The 24,980-nt window shown below is 46.9% G+C and overlaps 1 protein-coding gene across 1 annotated transcript in view; it reads left to right on the top strand.

Moving 5' to 3' along the window:
• LOC143793334 (interleukin-12 subunit beta-like) overlaps positions 1-24,980 on the top strand; it is a 71,298-nt gene that overhangs the window by 40,649 nt on the left and 5,669 nt on the right. The gene's annotated exons all lie outside the window — the stretch shown is intronic.

Below are 24,980 nucleotides of genomic sequence, written 5' to 3'. Positions count from 1 at the left end.
TCTGCAGGCAGAGATCATAGCAAGCCTATAGAGGGACAAGCTCTCGGAAGATGGAACTATACTGACCATGAACTAAGCCTGCCGCGCAACTAGAAATAGCCAGGTAGCATTTCCTATTTATCGCTAGATGCCCAGCTCTGGCCTAAGACCTAAATAGCTAGCAGAGGGAAATATAAGACCTGGCTCACCTCTAGAGAAATATTCCAAAGAAGACAGTAGCCCCCCACATATAATGACGGTGAGTTCAGATGAAACTACAAACGCAGCAGGAAAATAGTCTTAGCAAATTTGAGGTCCGCTTACTAGATAGCAGAAGACAGATAGTATACTTTCATGGTCAGCAGAAAAACACTAACAAAACACCATCCAGAGATTACCTTAAACTCTGGCATTAACTCATAACGCCAGAGTAGCAATCCCTGATCAACGAGAGCTTTCCAGACACAGTAACAAAACTTCAGCTGTGAACTGGAACAAATAGGCAAAACAAAACATGGACAAAAGTCCAACTTATCTAGTAGTTGTCTAGAAGCAGGAACAAGCACTGAGAGGCATCAGATAACATTGTTGACCGGCAAGAAACCACCAGAGAAATGAGCTTAAATAGCGACACCCACTACTGATGGAACCAGGTGAAACAGGAAAGAGGATGACAAGTCCAATTCCACAAGCGGCCACCGGGGGAGCCCAGAATCCAAATTCACAACAGTACCCCCCCCTCAAGGAGGGGGCACCGAACCCTCACCAGATCCACCAGGGCGACCAGGATGAGCCCTATGGAAGGCACGAACAAGATCAGAAGCATGAACATCAGATGCATTGACCCAAGAATTATCCTCCTGGCCGTAACCCTTCCAGTTGACCAGATACTGGAGTTTCCGTCTGGAAACACGAGAGTCCAAAATTTTCTCCACAACGTACTCCAACTCACCCTCAACCAACACCGGAGCAGGAGGCTCCACTGAAGGTACAACAGGTACCTCATACCTGCGCAATAACGACCGATGAAAAACGTTATGAATGGAAAAGGACGCAGGGAGGTCCAAACGGAAAGAAACAGGATTAAGAATCTCCAATATTCTATAAGGGCCGATGAACCGAGGTTTAAACTTAGGAGAAGAGACCCTCATAGGGACAAAACGAGAAGACAACCACACTAAATCTCCAACACAAAGCCGAGAACCAACACGACGATGACGGTTGGCAAAACGCTGAGTCTTCTCCTGGGACAACTTCAAATTGTCCATAACCTGCCCCCAGATGTGATGCAATCTCTCCACCACCGCATCCACTCCAGGACAATCCGAGGATTCCACCTGACCGGAGGAAAATCGAGGGTGAAACCCCGAATTACAGAAAAACGGGGACACCAAGGTGGAAGAACTGGCCCGATTATTGAGGGCGAACTCTGCCAATGGCAAAAAAGCAACCCAATCATCCTGGTCAGCAGAGACAAAACACCTCAGATATGTCTCAAGGGTCTGATTAGTCCGCTCGGTCTGGCCATTAGTCTGAGGGTGAAAAGCAGATGAAAAAGACAAATCTATGCCCATCCTAGCACAGAATGCCCGCCAAAATCTAGACACAAATTGGGTACCTCTGTCAGAAACAATATTCTCAGGAATACCGTGCAATCGGACAACATTCTGAAAAAACAGAGGAACCAACTCAGAAGAAGAAGGCAACTTGGGCAGAGGAACCAAATGGACCATTTTAGAGAAACGGTCACAGACCACCCAGATGACAGACATCTTCTGGGAAACAGGCAGATCTGAAATAAAATCCATCGAGATGTGTGTCCAAGGCCTCTTAGGAATAGGCAAGGGCAACAGCAGTCCGCTAGCCCGAGAACTACAAGACTTGGCCCGAGCACAAACGTCACATGACTGCACAAAGACTCGCACATCTCGTGACAGGGAAGGCCACCAGAAGGATCTTGCCACCAAATCCCTGGTACCAAAAATTCCGGGATGACCTGCCAATGCAGAAGAATGTACCTCAGAGATGACTCTGCTGGTCCAATCATCCGGAACAAACAGTCTATCAGGCGGACAACGATCCGGTCTATCCGCCTGAAACTCTTGCAAGGACCGCCGCAGATCAGGAGAAACGGCCGACAAAATTACTCCCTCCCTAAGGATACCTGTGGGTTCAGAATTACCAGGAGAGTCCGGGTCAAAACTCCTAGAAAGGGCATCTGCCTTAACATTCTTAGAACCCGGTAGGTATGACACCACAAAATTAAAGCGAGAAAAAAATAAAGACCAGCGCGCCTGTCTAGGATTCAGGCGTCTGGCAGTCTCAAGATAAATCAAATTTTTGTGGTCAGTCAATACCACCACCTGATGCCTAGCCCCCTCGAGCCAATGGCGCCACTCCTCAAACGCCCACTTCATGGCCAAAAGCTCCCGATTCCCAACATCATAATTCCGCTCTGCGGGCGAAAATTTGCGAGAAAAGAAGGCACAAGGCCTAATGACGGAGCAGTCGGAACCTTTCTGCGACAACACTGCCCCAGCTCCGATCTCCGAAGCGTCAACCTCAACCTGAAAAGGCAGATTCACATCAGGCTGACGCAACACAGGGGCAGAGGCAAAACGGCGCTTAAGCTCCTGAAAGGCCTCTACAGCATGAGGGGACCAATTAGCAACATCAGCGCCTTGTCTGGTCAAATCAGTCAGTGGTTTAACGACATCCGAAAAACCAGCAATAAATCGGCGGTAAAAGTTGGCAAAGCCCAAAAATCTCTGAAGACCCTTAAGAGAGGAGGGCTGAGTCCAGTCACAAATAGCTTGCACCTTGACGGGATCCATCTCAATGGAAGAGGGAGAAAAAATATACCCCAAAAAGGAAATTTTCTGGACCCCAAAAACGCACTTAGACCCCTTCACACATAAAGAATTAGACCGCAGAACCTGAAAAACTCTCCTGACCTGCTGGACATGAGAGTCCCAGTCATCAGAAAAAATCAGAATATCATCCAGATATATTATCATAAATTTATCCAGAAAATCGCGGAAAATATCATGCATAAAAGACTGGAAAACTGAAGGGGCATTAGAAAGACCAAAAGGCATGACCAAATACTCAAAGTGGCCCTCGGGCGTATTAAATGCGGTCTTCCACTCATCCCCCTGCCTGATCCGCACCAAATTATACGCCCCACGAAGATCAATTTTAGAGAACCACTTAGCACCCTCTATACGAGCAAACAAATCAGTAAGCAATGGCAATGGGTATTGATACTTAACAGTGATCTTATTCAGAAGCCGATAATCAATACATGGTCTCAAAGAGCCGTCTTTTTTTGAGACAAAGAAAAACCCAGCTCCCAAGGGAGAAGAAGATGGACGAATATGTCCCTTTTCCAAAGACTCCTTTATATATTCCCGCATAGCAGCATGTTCCGGCACAGACAAATTAAACAAACGACCCTTTGGATATTTACAACCCGGTATCAAATCTATGGCACAATCGCACTCACGGTGCGGAGGTAACGACCCAAGCTTGGGTTCGTCAAAGACGTCTTGATAATCAGAGAGGAACTCAGGGACTTCAGAGGGAATGGACGACGAAATAGAAACCAAAGGTACGTCCCCATGAATACCCTTACATCCCCAGCTCAACACAGACATTGCTCTCCAGTCCAAGACTGGGTTGTGAGACTGCAACCATGGCAATCCCAGTACCAAATCGTCATGTAAATTATACAGCACCAGGAAACGAATAATCTCCTGGTGATCCGGATTGATACGCATGGTTACTTGTGTCCAGTATTGTGGTTTATTATTAGCCAATGGGGTGGAGTCAATCCCCTTCAGAGGAATAAGAGTCTCCAAAGGCTCTAAATTAAAACCACAACGATTGGCAAAGGACCAATCCATAAGACTCAGAGCGGCGCCAGAGTCAACATAGGCGTCCGTGGCAATGGATGACAAAGAGCAAATCAGGGTTACAGACAAAATAAACTTAGACTGAATGGTGCCAATGGAAACAGACTTATCAAGCTTCTTTGTACGCCTAGAGCATGCTGATATAACATGAGTAGAATCCCCACAATAGAAACACAATCCATTCTTCCGTCTAAAATTCTGTCGCTCGCTCCTGGACAGAATTCTATCACACTGCATACTTTCTGGCGTCTTTTCCATAGACACCGCCAGATGGTGCACCGGTTTGCGCTCCCGCAGACGCCTATCAATCTGAATAGCCATTGTCATGGACTCATTCAGACCTGCAGGCAAAGGGAACCCCACCATAACATCCTTAACGGCATCAGAGAGACCTTCTCTGAAAGTTGCCGCCAAAGCGCACTCATTCCACTGAGTAAGCACAGACCATTTACGGAATTTTTGGCAGAAAACTTCAGCTTCGTCTTGCCCCTGAGATAGTGCCATCAAAGTTTTTTCTGCCTGAAGTTCCAAATGAGGTTCCTCATAAAGCAAGCCCAAGGCCAGAAAAAACGCATCCACATCGCGTAACGCAGGATCCCCTGCTGGCAATGAGAAGGCCCAATCTTGAGGGTCACCCCTGAGCAAGGAAATCACAATCCTAACCTGCTGAGCAGGGTCTCCAGCTGAACGAGACTTCAGGGACAAATAAAGCTTACAATTATTTCGGAAATTCTGGAAGCTAGCTCTATTCCCTGTGAAGAACTCCGGCAAAGGAATTCTCGGCTCAGATACCGGAGCATGTACCACAAAATCTTGTAAATTTTGTACTTTCGTGATGAGATTATTCAAACCCGCAGTTACACTCTGGAGATCCATTATTGTCAGGTGCACACAGAGCATACAGAGATTAGGAGGAGAGAGAGAAAAAAGACTGCAGCAAGGCAGACTGGAGGAAAAAAAAAAAAAAATTCCAGCAGACTTCTTATAACTCTCCTTTCTCAACCTGGGTCTTTAACACTTTATTGGCCGGTCAAACTGTCATGATCTCTGCAGGCAGAGATCATAGCAAGCCTATAGAGGGACAAGCTCTCGGAAGATGGAACTATACTGACCATGAACTAAGCCTGCCGCGCAACTAGAAATAGCCAGGTAGCATTTCCTATTTATCGCTAGATGCCCAGCTCTGGCCTAAGACCTAAATAGCTAGCAGAGGGAAATATAAGACCTGGCTCACCTCTAGAGAAATATTCCAAAGAAGACAGTAGCCCCCCACATATAATGACGGTGAGTTCAGATGAAACTACAAACGCAGCAGGAAAATAGTCTTAGCAAATTTGAGGTCCGCTTACTAGATAGCAGAAGACAGATAGTATACTTTCATGGTCAGCAGAAAAACACTAACAAAACACCATCCAGAGATTACCTTAAACTCTGGCATTAACTCATAACGCCAGAGTAGCAATCCCTGATCAACGAGAGCTTTCCAGACACAGTAACAAAACTTCAGCTGTGAACTGGAACAAATAGGCAAAACAAAACATGGACAAAAGTCCAACTTATCTAGTAGTTGTCTAGAAGCAGGAACAAGCACTGAGAGGCATCAGATAACATTGTTGACCGGCAAGAAACCACCAGAGAAATGAGCTTAAATAGCGACACCCACTACTGATGGAACCAGGTGAAACAGGAAAGAGGATGACAAGTCCAATTCCACAAGCGGCCACCGGGGGAGCCCAGAATCCAAATTCACAACAGCCCATACACACAGTGCATGGGCTGACAAACATTTCCCCAAGGGGGATACATTTTTTAAAAATATACTATGGGCATCATAGACACCCTAGCTAAAAAATGAAATGCCTGTAGCGGCACAGAAGACGTTAAGCCTGGTGATCTAGTGGTGGAGAATGAGGAGACATAAAGATAAGATGTCACGATTCACACCGTGCTGACACCACTACGTCACGGATCGGGGGTGACCTTTGGCCAGCACCCGGCTATCACATGTGCAGGGGGCTTATCTTAGTTATCCCTTCCCTTCTACACAAACAAAGGCTATTGAGCTATCAATTTACCGCAAGGACAGAATTATAAATGCTCAGGCCGCAGCCGGAAAATATCTTATAAAACCCCGTTCCGTCGCTGCCAGCTCACCTGCCTAGCCCAGAACACACTTCGCTGCCACCAGCTCAGATTCCTCACAGGGAGGGGTTCGAGCCAACCCAAATTAATAGTGTAATCAACTTCAGAAGACTTAGGGTACGTTCTAGAGCAGGAGAACAAAGCTAGTATTTTATATATTTTACTCCATAAAAGATAAGGCAGTGTTTATAAAAGGCATATAAAGCTGTTACAATATGAGACAATTTAACATATGTACAAATCAATTATAAAATAAACATGGATTAAAAGAGAAATAACACTTACATGTGCTCAGATCATTTCAAGCAACCATGCTGGTGGCCAGAGCCCCAAATGTCCCAATTCATGAGATAAGACCTGCTGTAACAGCTCCTCAGACTAGACTGAAGGCTGGGTTAAGTGCAGTCACTTATACCTGCAGGCTTGTGACATTGCTAAAGGGCTGGTTAGTGATATTCACTGATCTCAGAGATATTTACATTTCTAGACTTTGGAGACAAAAGAAATTCCTGAGTGAGAAGGGAGGGACAACAGGTGGCTTTGCAGGATTGGTCACCTGCAGTTTAAAGCTACACCCTGCTCACCCACTAGCTTCAAGTTACGCAGTGTCTTGGCCATACGGCTTGTTTGTTGTATTCAGGGGCGAGAGAGAGAGGGGGGTCAAAGCTGCCATGTGCTTTCAGGACCATAGTCACATGTGCAAAAAATCCCTCTGCTATGGTATCTTACATTATCGTGACATAAATCATACTGAAATCAAAGAAATAAATAAAAAATGTGAATCCACCGATGAAAGTAAATAACAAAAGGGAGGGACGAACACAGGTCCATAGATTTGAAGACAGAATGTGTCCAATGAGATATGTTTGTCCCTAGCAACAGCTCAGAGACAGGGCTATAAATAAAAATATAATCTAAAAGTCTTTGAATTATTTTCTATTGTAGAGGTATACACTACCTCATTAGAGGACTGTTCAGAGATAGGGAAAATGGAAATATAAGAATAAATGGGAATAATAGACGTACATCTTTTTTATGGCATTTCCCCCTGTGGGAGTAACATTTATTTTGGTTTCCAATTAGTAACGGGCATCATAAAAACACCCTTGCACAAAAAAATGTGTGACTTTGGCATCACGGAATTCGTTCACCCTGGTGTTCTACAAACAGACCAAGACAAACAGACATCTGGAAGCGTATACCCATGTGTGGTCGTGAAGAGGTGCATGAGAATACACCTCCCCAAAACAGAGAATGTATTAGAGGTCATGTTTCGCTGTTTTCATTTGATGATGTACAGAAGTCTTTCCCAATCCAGGCCTTGTTCATTTTGAGTCAGCCTGTCCGCATTTTCAGTTGACCACGTCCTCGTCCTCTGCATGCACCATCAGCATCACGTCCACTACCCCGTCCCTTGCCTTGCCCATTGTAAATGGACTACTGAACTATTTCAAAAGCTCAACACAAATGTATTTATTTGGAGCTAAATTATATCTGATCAGTATGCCTGCAAATCTACAATTTTAAAAACACAGAAACACCAGGCATCAGCCTGACATAACAGACTATTCCATTTTTTTTTGCTTTTTGGTGAATTTAGAACAAACAAAAAAAACAGTAGCTTAAGGCTAGCACACAGAACTATGCTACGTATGCCTGCGAAACTATGATTTTTCCACCACAGATACACTAGGCCTGACATAACAGACTGTATACATTTTTTTGCTTTTTTTGGTGAATTTAAGAAAAAAAAATTGAACAAGGCTAGCACACAGAACTATGCTATGTATGCCTGCGGAAATACGATATTTCAAACACAGAATCACCAGGACTCAGTCTGACATAACAGACTGTATAAATTATTTTTTGTTTTTTGGTGAATTTAAAAAAAAATAAATAAATAAATAAAAGTAGAACAAGGCTAGCACACAGAACTAGGCTGCGTATGCCTGCAAAACTATCATTTTTAAACAGATACTCCAGGCCTCAGTCTCACATAACAGAGTAACAGAGAGAGAGATTCATTTCTGCTTGTGGAGTTTGTGCTCGCTCCAAAAGCTCGCATAGGCGGCCGGCTGGGGAACTCATACCTTTACCGGTCTTCCACCTTCCAGGGGCAATACCGTGATCTGGGTGGTGGTGGACAGGTTTTTGAAACAGGCCCATTTCATTCCCTTGGCAGCATTACCCTCAGCAGAAACATTGTCAAGGTTGTTTGTGCTGCATGTGGTCCATTTGCATGGGGTACCCCTGAATGTTGTGTCTGACAGAGGTATGCAGTTTGTGGCCAAATTTTGGAGGGCATTCTGTAAGAAATTGGGCATCTCACTCTCCATCTCGTCGGCATATCACCCGGAGAGCAATGGTCTGACGGAACGCAACAATCAATCCCTGGAACAGATTCTCCGGTGTCTGACCTCCGCCAGACAGGAGGATTGGTGTGATGCATTACCGTTGGCGGAATTCGCTTTTAACAACCGGGTGAGTCAATCCAACATGTCCCCATTCCTGATCAATTATGAGCTTAATCCCCATTCTGGGGAGTTTTCTCGGTTGGATTCCGGTTGTCCAGGGGCGGAGGGATCTGTGCAATGGTTAAAAAATATCTGGGCTGAAGTCCAGTGTAATATCTCTCGGGCCCAGGGGAGGTATAAATATTTTTCGGACACGAAGAGAGCCCCAGGACACATGTTTCAGGTGGGGGAGAAGATTTGGCTTTCCACACGTAACATCAACTTGAAGGTACCGTCAGCTAAATTGGGCCCGAAGTTCATTGGTCCGTACGAGATTGTAGAGATAGTGAATCGAGTGGCAAATAGGTTGCGTCTCCCCGCGTCCTTAAAAATATCTTATGTGTTCCATAAATCCTAGTTGAAACCCATGGGGTCTGTCAAGGAGGACTCGGTGTCTGTTGTTCCTCCAGTGTTAGTGGAGGGTCACAGGGAGTATGAGGTCGGACATATTGTGGACTCTCGGCGGGTGCGCCACTCCTTGCAGTACCTGGTCCACTGGAAGGGATATGGACCGGAGGATCGTTCATGGGTCTCTGCTCACTCTATACATGTGGATCGTCTGGTTCGGGCTTTCCATGCCAGGTATCCAGGGAAGCCTGGGGGTCCGGAAGCCCTCCATTGAGAGGGGGGTACTGTCATGATCCCAGTGCAGGTTTTACCTGCACACCAGGGGTTAATGTCTTGATCACAGTGCAGGCTCTGACCGTCACACCTGGGGCTTATTATTGGCCTCTCTTTGGTTCGGGGGGAGCTTCTTATAGCCCTGGGAAGCTCCAATCTCTGTCAGTTATACTTTTGCTATTGGCTGAGTGTGTTGACCTCTGTGTGCTTGTGCCTGTATCCTAGCTTGCTTGTATGGTTCTGACTCGGTTCTATTCCCTGGTGTGGTTTTGCCTTTTGATTCTGTACTGTGTATCTGCTTCTCCGGTTTTCTGACTCCTGCCACGTCCCTGACTACTCTTGATTAGCCTGCTCCTTGTGTACCGCGTTACCTCTCTCGTTTACTGTTCTCGGCTTGTCTCGGATTGCGTCTCCCTCTGGTGGCCCGTCCTTTCCCTGGTGTCCGGTTACTCCATTTCCCTTCTCCTCTGCTCAGAGTCCCTGTAGTGTCCTGCATTCTCCAGCAACAGGACGCTAAGCCCCGCCCCCTGTGGTCACGTGACCACAGGTCCTGTCAGTACACTTACCACCTAGCGTTCTGCTCACTCCAGCTCTGCTGTATTGTTGGTGTTTTCTTGCCCAGCTCTTGGGCGCTGTATGTACAGCTGCCACAGGCCGTCTGAGGCTCCGGGCTCTCACTGTCAGGGCAGCATAAACCGCTGGGAAGTGCCCACCTGGCAGTGTCTCCTGATAGTTTCCCTTGACAGGAACCCACTGTGGACATACATAAAACAGAGAACCCACTGTGAGCATACATACAGCAGTGAGCCCACTGTGGGCATACATAAAACAGAGAACCCACTGTGGGCATACATACAGCAGAGAACCCACTGTGGGCAAACATACAGCAGAGAACCCACTGTGGACATACATACAGCAGAGAACCCACTGTGGGCATACATACAGCAGAGAACCCACTGTGGGCATACATACAGCAGAGAACCCACTGTGGGCATACATACAGCAGAGAACCCACTGTGGGCATACATACAGCAGAGAACACACTGTGGGCATACATACAGCAGAGAACCCACTGTGGGCATACATACAGCAGAGAACCCACTGTGGGCATACATACAGCAGAGAACCCACTGTGGGCATACATACAACAGGGAACCCACTGTGGGCAAACATAGAGCAGTGAACCCACTGTGGGCAAACATACAGCAGTGAACCCACTGTGGGCATACATACAGCAGAGAACCCACTGTGGGCATACATACAGCAGAGAACACACTGTGGGCATACATACAGCAGAGAACCCACTGTGAACATACATACAGCAGGGAACCCACTGTGGGCAAACATACAGCAGAGAACCCACAGTGGACATACATACAACAGAGAACCCACTGTGGGCACACATACAGCAGAGAACCCACTGTGGGCATACATACAGCAGAGAACCCACTGTGGGCATACATACAGCAGAGAACCCACTGTGGGCATACATACAGCAGTGAACCCACTGTGGGCATACATACAGCAGAGAACCCACTGTGGGCATACATACAGCAGTGAACCCACTGTGGGCATACATACAGCAGAGAACCCACTGTGGGCATACATACAGCAGAGAACCCACTGTGGGCATACATACAGCAGAGAACCCACTATGGGCATACATACAGCAGAGAGCCCACTGTGGGCATACATACAGCAGAGAACCCACTGTGGGCATGCATACAGCAGTGAACCCACTGTGGGCATGCATACAGCAGAGAACCCACTGTGGGCATGCATACAGCAGTGAACCCACTGTGGGCATACATACAGCAGAGAACCCACTGTAGGCATACATACAGCAGAGAACCCACTGTGGGCATACATACAGCAGAGAACCCACTGTGGGCATACATACAGCAGAGAACCCACTGTGGGCATACATACAACAGAGAACCCACTGTGGGCATACATACAGCAGAGAACCCACTGTGGGCATACATACAGCAGTGAACCCACTGTGGGCATACATACAGCAGAGAACCCACTGTGGGCATACATACAGCAGAGAACACACTGTGGGCATACATACAGCAGAGAACCCACTGTGGACATACATACAGCAGAGAACCCACTGTGGGCATACATACAGCAGAGAACCCACTGTGGGCATACATACAGCAGAGAACCCACTGTGGACATACATACAGCAGAGAACCCACTGTGGGCATACATACAGCAGGGAACCCACTGTGGGCATACATACAGCAGATAACCCACTGTGGGCATACATACAGCAGAGAACCCACTGTGGGCATGCATACAGCAGAGAACCCACTGTGGGCATACATACAGCAGAGAACCCACTGTGGGCATACATACAGCAGAGAACCCACTGTGGGCATACATACAGCAGAGAACCCACTGCGGGCATACATACAGCAGAGAACCCACTGTGGGCATACATACAGCAGAGAACCCACTGTGGGCATACATACAGCAGAGAACCCACTGTGGGCATACATACAGCAGAGAACCCACTGTGGGCATACATACAGCAGAGAACCCACTGTGAACATACATACAGCAGGGAACCCACTGTGGGCAAACATACAGCAGTGAACCCACTGTGGGCATACATACAACAGGGAACCCACTGTGAACATACATACAGCAGAGAACCCACTGTGGGCAAAAATACAGCAGTGAACCCACTGTGGGCATACATACAGCAGAGAACCCACTGTGGGCATACATACAGCAGAGAACCCACTGTGGGCATATATACAGCAGGGAACCCACTGTGGGCATACTTACAGCAGAGAACCCACTGTGGGCATACATACAACAGGGAATCCACTGTGGGCATACATACAGCAGAGAACCCACTGTGGGCATACATACAGCAGAGAACCCACTGTGGGCAAACATACAGCAGAGAACCCACTGTGGGCATACATACAGCAGTTAACCCACTGTGGACATACATACAGCAGAGAACCCACTGTGGGCATAAATACAGCAGTGAACCCACTGTGGGCATACATACAGCTGTGAACTCACTGTGGGCAAACATACAGCAGTGAACCCACTGTGGGCATACATACAGCAGTGAACCCACTGTGGGCATACATACAGCAGAGAACCCACTGTGGGCATACATACAGCAGAGAACCCACTGTGAACATACATACAGCAGTGATCCCACTGTGGGCAAACAAACAGCAGTGAACCCACTGTGGGCATACATACAGCAGAGAACCCACTGTGGGCATACATACAGCAGTGAACCCACTGTGGGCATACATACAATAGGGAACCCACTGTGGGCAAACATACAGCAGTGAACCCACTGTGGGCATACATAGAGCAGAGAACCCACTGTGGGCATACATACAGCAGAGAACCCACGGTGGGCAAACATACAGCAGAGAACCCACTGTGGGCATACATACAGCAGAGAACCCACTGTGGGCATACATACAGCAGAGAACCCACTGTGGGCATACATACAGCAGAGAACCCACTGTGGGCATACATGCAGCAGAGAACCCACTGTGGGCATACATATAGCAGAGAACTGTTGTGAACTCCGTTTTCAGGCTCCCTCTTGTGGTCACAGATGGTATTGTGTGACTTTGGTTTTTTGGCTCCCTCTGGTGGTTTGGTTTATTATCCTGCGGGTCTGCTGGATCAGCTGCCTCGTTATTCACCAGGGAGGCTCCTATTTAGCTCTGCTTCACTTCCACTTGTTGCCGGCTGTCGATGTATTCAGTGCTATTCTGATTACTCCTGATTATCTCGTTTTCTGCCTCTTCAGGATAAGCTAAGTTCTGTTTGAATATTTTTTGCTCTTCTGCCTGCAATATGATTTCTGTGTATGATGAGTCTAGTCCAGCTTGCTAACATGTGATTTATTTTTGCTGGTAAGCTCTGGGGTACGGAGTTGCTTCCCCCGCACCGTTAGTTGGTGCGGGGGCTCGAGCAATCTCTGCGTGGATATTTTGAATAGGGTTTTTTATTGACCGCACAGTTTCCTTCCTATTTTCTGCTATCTAGTATTAGCGGGCCTCATTTGCTAAATCTGATTTCATCTCTGCGTTTGTGCTTTCCCCTTAACTCACCGTTAATATTTGTGGGGGGCTATTCTATATCTTTGGGGTCATTCCACTGAGGCAAGTGAGGACTTACTTTCCCTCCAGGAATAGTCAGTTTCTCAGGCCGTGACGAGACGTCTAGGATTTTTAGGTAACGTTCCACGGCTGCCTATAGTTGTTTGCGGATAGGATCAGGTTGCGGTCAATCTAGTTACCACTTCCCCAGAGCTAGTAGTCTGTTCAGTTACTTAGCTAGTCCGACCTGCGATCCTTGCCACTAGGATCATAACAGTACAGCCGGCCCAGTAAAGTGTTAATTGCATGGCAGAAGCAGGAGAAAAGAAGCTTGGAGATATTTTTTTTTTTTTTTGCTGCCGTGTGTCTAGCTGCTGTGTGTCTGGCTTCTTTCCTCCTCTTAATCTTGGTGTGGCTCTGAGTTCAGCTGCTGATATGGATATCCAGAGTTTAGCCTCCAGTGTAGATCATCTTGCTGCAAGGGTACAAAGTATTCAGGATTTTGTTGTTCACACTCCTATGTCAGAGCCTAGAATACCTATTCCGGAGTTGTTTTCTGGAGATAGATCTAGGTTCCTGAATTTTAAGAACAATTGTAAGTTGTTTCTTTCTTTGAAACCTCGTTCCTCTGGGGATTCTGTTCAGCAAGTTAAGATTATTATTTCTTTCTTGCGTGGCGATCCTCAAGATTGGGCTTTCGCATTGGCTCCAGGGGATCCTGCGTTGCTCTGTGTGGATGCGTTTTTTCTGGCCCTTGGATTGCTCTATGAGGAACCTAATCTTGAGAACCAGGCTGAAAAAGCGTTGTTGGCCCTCTCTCAGGGGCAAGATGATGCAGAGGTGTACTGCCAGAAATTTCGGAAATGGTCGGTGCTTACTCAATGGAATGAGTGTGCCCTGGCTGCAAATTTCAGAAAAGGTCTTTCTGAAGCCATTAAGAATGTCATGGTGGGGTTCCCTACGCCTGCAGGTCTGAATGAGTCAATGACTCTGGCCATTCAGATTGATCGGCGTTTGCGGGAGCGCAAACCTGCGCACCATTTGGCGGTGTCTTCTGAACAGACACCTGAGTCTATGCAATGTGATAGAATTCTGACCAAAATTATAGACGGCAAAATGGGTTGTGCTTTTACTGTGGTGACTCAGCTCATGTTATCTCAGCATGCTCTAAGCGCACAAAAAAGATTGATAAATCTGTCACCATCGGTACTTTACAGCCTAAGTTTATTTTGTCTGTTACCCTGATTTGTTCCCTGTCATCTTACCCGGTTATGGCTTTTGTGGATTCAGGTGCTGCCCTGAGTCTGATGGATTTGTCATTTGCCAGGCGCTGTGGTTTTGTTTTGGAGCCTTTAAAATTCCCTATTCCACTAAGGGGAATTGATGCTACACCATTGGCTACGAATAAACCTCAGTACTGGACACAAGTGACCATGTGCATGACTCCTGTTCATCAGGAGGTGATTCGCTTTCTTGTATTGCATAATTTGCATGATGTTGTCGTGTTGGGCCTGCCATGGTTGTAGACTCATAATCCAGTCCTGGATTGGAAAGCAATGTCTGTGTCAAGTTGGGGTTGTCAGGGAATTCATGGCGACGCGCCTGTGGTGTCAATTGCTTCATCCACTCCTTCTGAGGTCCCTGCGTTTTTGTCAGATTACCAGGATGTATTTGATGAGCCCAAACTCAGTTCTCTACCTCCTCATAGGGATTGTGATTGGGCTATAAATTTGATTCCTGGTAGTAAGTTTCCTAAGGGACGACTTTTCAATTTGTCAGTGCCGGAGCATGCTGCTATGCGGAGTTATATAAAAGAGTCTTTGGAGAAAGGACTTATTCGCCCCTCCTCCTCCCCTCTTGGTGCGGGGTTCTTTTTTGTGGCTAAGAAGGATGGTTCCTTAAGACCTTGTATTGATTATCGCCTTCTAAACAAAATCACGGTCAAATTTCAGTATCCTTTGCCATTGTTATCTGATCTGTTTGCTCGCATTAGGGGGTCTAGTTGGTTCACCAAGATAGATCTTCGTGGTGCGTATAACCTTGTGCGTATTAAGCAGGGTGATGAATGGAAAACTGCATTTAATACGCCCGAAGGCCATTTTGAGTACTTGGTGATGCCTTTTGGACTTTCTAACGCTCCTTCTGTCTTTCAGTCCTTTATGCACGACATCTTCCGCGAATATCTGGATAAATTTATGATTGTGTATCTGGATGATATTCTGGTTTTTTCGGATGATTGGGAGTCCCATGTTAAGCAGGTCAGGATGGTGTTTCAGGTCCTGCGTGCCAATGCTTTATTTGTGAAGGGCTCAAAATGTCTTTTTGGAGTCCAGAAGGTCTCTTTTTTGGGTTTCATATTTTCTCCTTCTGCTATTGAGATGGACCCAGTCAAGGTTCAGGCTATTCATGACTGGACTCAGCCTACATCTGTTAAGAGGCTTCAGAAGTTCTTGGGTTTTGCTAATTTTTACCGTCGCTTCATCGCTAATTTTTCTGGTGTTGTTAAGCCATTGACGGATTTGACCAAGAAGGGTTCTGATGTTACTAATTGGTCTCCTGCGGCTGTGGAGGCCTTTCGGGAGCTGAAGCGCCGGTTTTCTTCGGCTCTGGTCTTATGTCAGCCAGACGTCTCCCTTCCTTTCCAGGTCGAGGTTGATGCTTCTGAGATTGGAGCGGGGGCTGTTTTGTCGCAGAGAAGCTCTGATGGCTCTGTGAAGAAGCCATGTGCTTTCTTTTCAAGAAAGTTTTCGCCTGCCGAGCGGAATTATGATGTTGGTAATCGGGAGTTGTTGGCTATGAAGTGGGCATTTGAGGAGTGGCGACATTGGCTCAAGGGAGCTAAGCATCGTGTGGTGGTCTTGACTGATCACAAGAATTTGATTTATCTCGAGTCGGCCAAGCGGCTGAATCCTAGACAGGCTCGTTGGTCGTTGTTTTTCTCTCGTTTTGATTTCGTGGTCTCATACCTGCCTGGTTCGAAGAATGTGAAGGCTGATGCTCTTTCTAGGAGCTTTGTGCCTGACTCTCCTGGTGATTCAGAGCCAGCTGGTATCCTCAGAGAAGGGGTGATTTTGTCTGCCATCTCCCCAGATTTGCGACGAGTGCTGCAGGAGTTTCAGGCGGATAGACCTGACCGTTGTCCACCGGAGAGACTGTTTGTCCCGGATAGATGGACCAGCAGAGTTATTTCCGAGGTTCATTCTTCGGTGTTGGCAGGCCATCCTGGGATTTTTGGTACCAGAGATTTGGTGGCTAGGTCCTTCTGGTGGCCTTCCTTGTCGCGGGATGTGCGTTCCTTTGTGCAGTCTTGTGGAATTTGTGCTCGGGCTAAGCCTTGCTGTTCTCGTGCCAGTGGCTTGTTGTTGCCTTTGCCTGTCCCGAAGAGGCCTTGGACGCACATTTCCATGGATTTTATTTCAGATCTCCCTGACTCTCAGAGAATGTCGGTCATTTGGGTGGTGTGGGATCGTTTTTCTAAAATGGTCTATTTGGTGCCCTTGCCTAAGTTGCCTTCCTCCTCCGAGTTGGTTCCTCTGTTTTTTCAAAATGTGGTTCGTTTGCACGGGATCCCTGAAAATATTGTTTCCGACAGAGGATCCCAGTTTGTGTCTAGATTTTGGCGGACCTTTTGTGCTAAGATGGGCATTAATTTGTCTTTTTCGTCGGCCTTCCATCCTCAGACGAATGGCCAAACCGAGCGCACTAATCAGACTTTGGAAACCTATTTAAGATGTTTTGTTTCTGCTGATCAGGAAGACTGGGTGACTTTTTTGCCATTGGCTTTGTTTGCCCTTAATAATCGGGCTAGTTCTGCTACTTTGGTTTCGCCTTTTTTTTGTAATTCAGGGTTTCATCCTCGTTTTTCCTCGGGTCAGGTGGAGTCTTCTGACTGTCCTGGAGTGGATGTTGTGGTGGATAGGTTGCATCAGATTTGGAATCATGTGGTGGACAATTTGAAGCTGTCACAAGAGAAGGCTCAGCGCTTTGCCAACCGCCGTCGCTGTGTGGGTCCCCGACTTCGCGTTGGGGATTTGGTGTGGTTGTCTTCTCGCTTTGTTCCTATGAAGGTCTCCTCTCCTAAGTTTAAGCCTCGGTTTATTGGTCTTTATAAGATTTTGGAAGTCCTTAACCCTGTGTCATTTCGTTTGGACCTCCCGGCATCGTTTGCCATTCATAATGTGTTCCATCGGTCGTTGTTGCGGAGGTATGTGGTGCCTGTGGTTCCTTCGGTTGAGCCTCCTGCCCCTGTGCTGGTTGAGGGAGAATTGGAATACGTGGTGGAGAAGATCTTGGATTCTCGTATTTCTAGACGGAGGCTTCAGTATTTGGTTAAGTGGAAAGGCTATGGTCAGGAGGATAATTCCTGGGTTGTCGCCTCTGATGTTCATGCGGCCGATTTGGTTTGTGCCTTCCATGTGGCTCACCCTGATCGCCCTGGGGGTTTTGATGAGGGTTCGGTGACCCCTCCTCAAGGGGGGGGTACTGTTGTGAACTCCGTTTTTTTAGGCTCCCTCTTGTGGTCACAGATGGTATTGTGTGACTTTGGTTTTTTGGCTCCCTCTGGTGGTTTGGTTTATTATCCTGCGGGTCTGCTGGATCAGCTGCCTCGTTATTCACCAGGGAGGCTCCTATTTAGCTCTGCTTCACTTCCACTTGTTGCCAGCTGTCAATGTATTCAGTGCTATTCTGATTACTCCTGATTATCTCATTTTCTGCCTCTTCAGGATAAGCTAAGTTCTGTTTGAATATTTTTTGCTCTTCTGCCTGCAATATGATTTCTGTGTATGATGAGTCTAGTCCAGCTTGCTAACATGTGATTTATTTTTGCTGGTAAGCTCTGGGGTACGGAGTTGCTTCCCCCGCACCGTTAGTTGGTGCTGGGGCTCGAGCAATCTCTGCGTGGATATTTTGAATAGGGTTTTTTATTGACCGCACAGTTTCCTTCCTATTTTCTGCTATCTAGTATTAGCGGGCCTCATTTGCTAAATCTGATTTCATCTCTGCGTTTGTGCTTTCCCCTTAACTCACCGTTAATATTTGTGGGGGGCTATTCTATATCTTTGGGGTCATTCCACTGAGGCAAGTGAGGACTTACTTTCCCTCCAGGAATAGTCAGTTTCTCAAGCCGTGACGAGACGTCTAGGATTTTTAGGTAACGTTCCACGGCTGCCTATAGTTGCTTGCGGATAGGATCAGGTTGCGGTCAATCTAGTTACCACTTCCCCAGAGCAAGTAGTCTGTTCAGTTACTTAGCTAGTCCTACCTGCGATCCTTGCCACTAGGATCATAACAGAAAACCCACTGTGGACATACATACAGCAGAGAACCCACTGTGGACATACATACAGCAGAGAACCCACTGTGGGCATACATACAGCAGAGAACCCACTGTGGGCAAACATACAGCAGAGAACCCACTGTGGACATACATACAGCAGAGAACCCACTGTGGACATACATACAGCAGAGAACCCACTGTGGGCATACATACAGCAGAGAACCCACTGTGGGCATACATACAGCAGAGAACCCACTGTGGGAATACATACAGCAGTGAACCCACTGTGGGCATACATACAGCAGTGAACCCACTGTGGGCATACATACAGCAGAGAACCCACTGTGGGCATACATACAGCAGAGAACACACTGTGGGCATACATACAGCAGAGAACACACTGTGGGCATACATACAGCAGAGAACCCACTGTGGGCATACATACAACAGAGAACCCACTGTGGGCATACATACAGCAGAGAACCCACTGTGGGCATACATACAGCAGTGAACCCACTGTGGGCATACATACAGCAGAGAACCCACTGTGGGCATACATACAGCAGAGAACCCACTGTGGGCATACATACAGCAGAGAACCCACTGTGGGGATACATACAGCAGAGAACCCACTGTGGGCATAGATACAGCAGAGAACCCACTGTGGGCATTGTTATGATCCCAATGGCAGAGGGTCTCTGATATTCCGGCAAGATAGCAAAAATATAAATACTGCTCTAGGGAGGTGGAAACTGGGCTAACCGCATACCTGATCCTGACACAAACAACTAAAAGTAGCCGGTGAATGTGCCTACGTTGGTTCTAGACGTCTCGAGCCAGCCGGAGAACTGACTACCCCTAGAGGGAAAAAATAAGACCTCGCTTGCCTCCAGAGAAATTGAACCCCAAAGATATAGAAAGCCCCCAACAAATAATAACGGTGAGGCAAGAGGAAAACACAAACGTAGAGATGAACTAGATTCAGCAAAGTGAGGCCCAATAGTCTAGATAGCAGAAAATAGATAGTGGACTATGCGGTTAGCAGAAAACCCTACAAAACATCCACGCTGAACATTCAAGAACCCCCACACCGACTGACGGTGTGGAGGGAGAATATCAGCCCCCTAGAGCTTCCAGCAAGTCAAAAATCAAATGTAAAGCAAGCTGGACAAAAACACTGAATAATGCAAACGATCCAAATTGTACAAAACAGACTTAGCTTTTCTTGCATGAGGCAGACTGAAAGGAATCCGGAGGAGACCAAATAGGTCTGGATACAACGATGCCAGGCAAGAGACTGAGTCCAGAGGAGACTCAAATAGGAAACACCCGCTGCTTAACGACACAGCTGGAGCTCAGGCCTGCAACAAGACATACCTAACACAATACCGTTAGTGACCACCAGAGGGAGCCCAGAAACACAGCTCACAACAGTACCCCCCCCCCCCTTGAGGAGGGGTCACCGAACCCTCACCAAGACCCCCAGGGCGATCAGGATGAGCAGCGTGAAAGGCATGAACCAAATCAGCCGCATGAACATCAGAGGCGACAACCCAGGAATTATCCTCCTGACCATAGCCTTTCCACTTAACTAAATACTGGAGTTTCCGTCTAGAGATACGAGAATCCAGAATCTTCTCCACCACGTACTCCAACTCGCCCTCAACCAAAACCGGGGCAGGAGGCTCAACAGCAGGAACCATAGGCACCACGTACCGCCGCAACAAGGACCTATGGAACACATTATGAATAGCAAAAGACGCTGGAAGGTCCAAGCGAAAAGACACCGGGTTAAGGATTTCCAAAATCTTATAAGGACCGATAAAGCGAGGCTTGAACTTAGGAGAGGAGACTTTCAAAGGAACATGCCGAGAAGACAACCAAACCAAATCCCCAACACGAAGTCGGGGACCCACACCGCGGCGGCGGTTGGCAAACCGCTGGGCCTTGTCTTGTGACAATTTCAAATTGTCCACCACATGGTTCCAAATCCGCTGCAACCTATCCACCACAGAATCAACCCCAGGACAGTCAGAAGGTTCAACCTGACCCGAGGAGAAACGAGGATGAAAACCAGAGTTGCAGAAAAAGGGTGAAACCAAGGTGGCAGAACTAGCCCGATTATTAAGGGCAAACTCGGCCAGTGGCAAAAAGGTAACCCAGTCGTCCTGATCAGCAGAAACAAAACATCTCAAATAAGTCTCTAACGTCTGATTAGTTCGCTCGGTCTGGCCATTAGTCTGAGGATGAAAAGCCGACGAAAAAGACAAATCAATACCCATCTTAGCACAAAAGGATCGCCAGAATCTGGAAACAAACTGGGATCCTCTGTCAGATACAATATTCTCAGGGATGCCATGCAAACGAACCACATTCTGAAAGAACAAAGGAACCAAATCAGAGGAGGAAGGCAACTTAGGCAAGGGCACCAAATGGACCATTTTAGAAAACCGATCGCACACCACCCAGATGACAGACATCTTCCGAGACACCGGAAGATCCGAAATGAAATCCATGGAAATGTGCGTCCAAGGCCTCTTTGGGATAGGCAAGGGCAAAAGCAACCCGCTGGCACGAGAACAGCAAGGCTTAGCCCGAGCACAAATCCCACAGGACTGCACAAAAGAACGCACATCCCGCGACAAGGAAGGCCACCAAAAGGACCTGGCCACCAAATCTCTGGTACTGAAAATCCCAGGATGTCCCGCCAACACCGAAGAATGAACCTCAGAAATAACTCTGTTGGTCCATCCATCAGGGACAAACAATCTCTCTGGTGGACAACGATCAGGCCTATCAGCCTGAAATTTTTGCAGCCCTCGTCGCAAATCTGGGGAAATGGCAGACAAAATTACTCCCTCTCTGAGAATACCAGCCAGCTCAGAGACTCCCGGAGAATCAGGCACAAAACTCCTAGAAAGTGCATCAGCCTTCCCGTTCTTCGAACCAGGCAGGTACGAGACCACAAAGTCAAAACGGGAGAAAAACAACGACCAACGGGCCTGTCTAGGATTCAGGCGCTTGGCAGACTCGAGGTAAATCAGATTTTTATGATCAGTCAAGACCACCACACGATGTCTAGCTCCCTCGAGCCAATGTCGCCACTCCTCAAATGCCCACTTCATGGCCAACAACTCCCGATTACCAACATCATAGTTCCGCTCAGCAGGCGAAAATTTCCTTGAAAAGAAGGCGCATGGCTTCATCACGGAGCCATCAGAACTTTTTTGCGACAAAACAGCCCCTGCACCAATTTCAGAAGCATCAACTTCAACCTGGAAGGGAAGAGAGACATCCGGCTGGCACAAGACTGGCGCTGAAGTAAACCGACGCTTCAGCTCCCGAAAAGCCTCCACGGCCGCAGGAGACCAATTCGCAACATCAGAACCCTTCTTGGTCATATCCGTCAAAGGTTTAACCACGCTGGAGAAATTAGCGATAAAACGACGGTAAAAATTAGCAAAGCCCAAGAACTTCTGCAGGCTCTTAACAGACGTGGGCTGAGTCCAGTCATGAATGGCACGGACCTTGACTGGGTCCATCTCCACAGTAGAAGGGGAAAAAATAAAACCCAAAAAAGAAACCTTCTGTACTCCAAAGATACATTTTGAGCCCTTCACAAATAGAGCATTCTCCCGCAAAACCTGAAACACCATCCTGACCTGGTTCACATGGGACTCCCAATCATCAGAAAAAAACAAAATATCATCCAGATAAATAATCATAAATTTATCCAGATATTTCCGGAAGATGTCATGCATGAAGGACTGAAACACAGAAGGAGCATTAGATAATCCGAAAGGCATCACCAGGTACTCAAAATGACCCTCAGGCGTATTAAATGCCGTTTTCCATTCATCTCCCTGCTTTATGCGCACAAGGTTATACGCACCACGAAGATCTATCTTGGTGAACCAACTGGATCCCTTAATCCGAGCAAACAAATCAGACAACAATGGCAAAGGATACTGAAATTTAACAGTGATCTTATTCTGAAGACGATAATCAATACAAGGTCTCAGAGACCCGTCTTTCTTGCCCACAAAAAAGAATCCTGCACCAAGAGGGGACGAGGATGGGCGAATATGTCCCTTCTCCAAAGACTCCTTTATATAACTCCGCATCGCGGCATGTTCTGGCACAGATAAATTAAAGAGTCGTCCCTTAGGAAACTTACTACCAGGAATCAAATTTATAGCACAATCACAATCCCTATGAGGAGGAAGGGCACTGGACCTGGCCTCATTAAATACATCCTGAAAGTCTGACAAAAACTCAGGGATCTCAGAAGGAGTAGAAGAAGCAATAGACACCAATGGAGAATCGCCATGAATCCCCTGACACCCCCAACTAGACACAGACATAGCTTTCCAATCTAAAACTGGATTATGGGCCTGTAACCATGGCAGACCCAAAACGACAACATCATGCATTTTATGCAGTACCAAAAAACGAATCACCTCCTGATGTACAGGAGTCATGCACATGGTCACCTGCGTCCAATACTGAGGTTTATTCTCTGCCAATGGCGTAGAATCAATTCCTCTAAGAGGAATAGGATTTTCCAAAGGCTCCAGGACAAAACCGCAGCGCCTGGCAAACGACAAATCCATCAGACTTAAAGCAGCACCAGAATCCACAAAAGCCATAACTGAGTAAGAAGATAATGAACAAATTAAAGTCACAGACAAAATAAACTTAGGCTGAAAAGTACCAATGGCGACAGGATTAACTTTTTTCTTTAAACGTTTAGAGCATGCTGAGATAACATGTGTTGAATCACCACAGTAGAAACACAACCCATTTTGACGTCTATGATTTTGTCGCTCGGCTCTGGTCAGAATTCTGTCACATTGCATAGAATCAGGTGACCGTTCAGACAGCACCGCCGAAGGATTAACAGATTTGCGCTCCCGCAAACGTCGATCAATTTGAATGGCTAGAGCCATTGAATCATTCAGACCTGTAGGGATAGGAAACCCCACCATCACATCTTTAATGGCTTCAGAAAGACCATTTCTGAAATTTGCGGCCAGTGCACACTCATTCCATTGAGTAAGCATGGACCATTTCCGAAATTTTTGGCAATATACCTCAGCTTCGTCCTGACCCTGAGAGATAACCAGCAACATTTTTTCAGCCTGATTTTCACGATTAGGCTCCTCATAAAGCAAACCAAGTGCCAGGAAAAACGCATCAACATTCACCAATGCAGGATCTCCTGGCGCCAGAGAGAAGGCCCAATCTTGAGGGTCGCCGCGCAAGAAGGAAATAACAATCTTAACTTGCTGAGCGGAATCACCAGAGGAACGAGGTTTCAGAGACAGAAACAATTTACAATTATTCCTAAAATTCTGGAATTTAGATCTATCTCCAAAAAACAGCTCAGGAATAGGTATTTTTGGTTCAGACATAGGGCTATGGATAACAAAATCCTGAATGCTTTGCACCCTAACAGCAAGCTGATCCACACTAGAAGTCAAAGTCTGGACATTCATATCTGCAGCAGAGTTTCAGCCACTCAGAGAAAAAGGGGATGGAAGAAGCTAGGCAAACTGCAGCAAAAAAAAACAAACAAAAAAAACTCAGAACTTCTTTTTAATCCCGCTTCTGCGATGCATTAAACATTTTCTTTTGGGCCTGGCATTCTGTTATGATCCCAATGGCAGAGGATCTCTGATATTCCGGCAAGATAGCAAAAATATAAATACTGCTCTAGGGAGGTGGAAACTGGGCTAACCACATACCTGATCCTGACACAAACAACTAAAAGTAGCCGGTGAACGTGCCTACGTTGGTTCTAGATGTCTCGAGCCAGCCGGAGAACTGACTACCCCTAGAGGGAAAAAATAAGACCTCACTTGCCTCCAGAGAAATTGAACCCCAAAGATATAGAAAGCCCCTAACAAATAATAACGGTGAGGCAAGAGGAAAACACAAACGTAGAGATGAACTAGATTCAGCAAAGTGAGGCCCAATAGTCTAGATAGCAGAAAATAGATAGTGGACTATGCGGTTAGCAGAAAACCCTACAAAACATCCACGCTGAACATTCAAGAACCCCCACACCGACTGACGGTGTGGAGGGAGAATATCAGCCCCCTAGAGCTTCCAGCAAGTCAAAAATCAAATGTAAAGCAAGCTGGACAAAAACACTGAATAATGCAAACGATCCAAATTGTACAAAACAGACTTCGCTTTTCTTGCATGAGGCAGACTGAAAGGAATCCGGAGGAGACCAAATAGGTCTGGATACAACGATGCCAGGCAAGAGACTGAGTCCAGAGGAGACTCAAATAGGAAACACCCGCTGCTTAACGACACAGCTGGAGCTCAGGCCTGCAACAAGACATACCTAACACAATACCGTTAGTGACCACCAGAGGGAGCCCAGAAACACAGCTCACAACAGGGCATACATACAGCAGAGAACCCACTG

The sequence above is a fragment of the Ranitomeya variabilis genome, chromosome 1 (assembly GCF_051348905.1).
Source record: "Ranitomeya variabilis isolate aRanVar5 chromosome 1, aRanVar5.hap1, whole genome shotgun sequence".
NCBI lineage: Eukaryota > Metazoa > Chordata > Amphibia > Anura > Dendrobatidae > Ranitomeya > Ranitomeya variabilis.
Note: the sequence above shows the minus strand (reverse complement) of the source record. Positions and strands in the feature narration are given on the sequence as shown.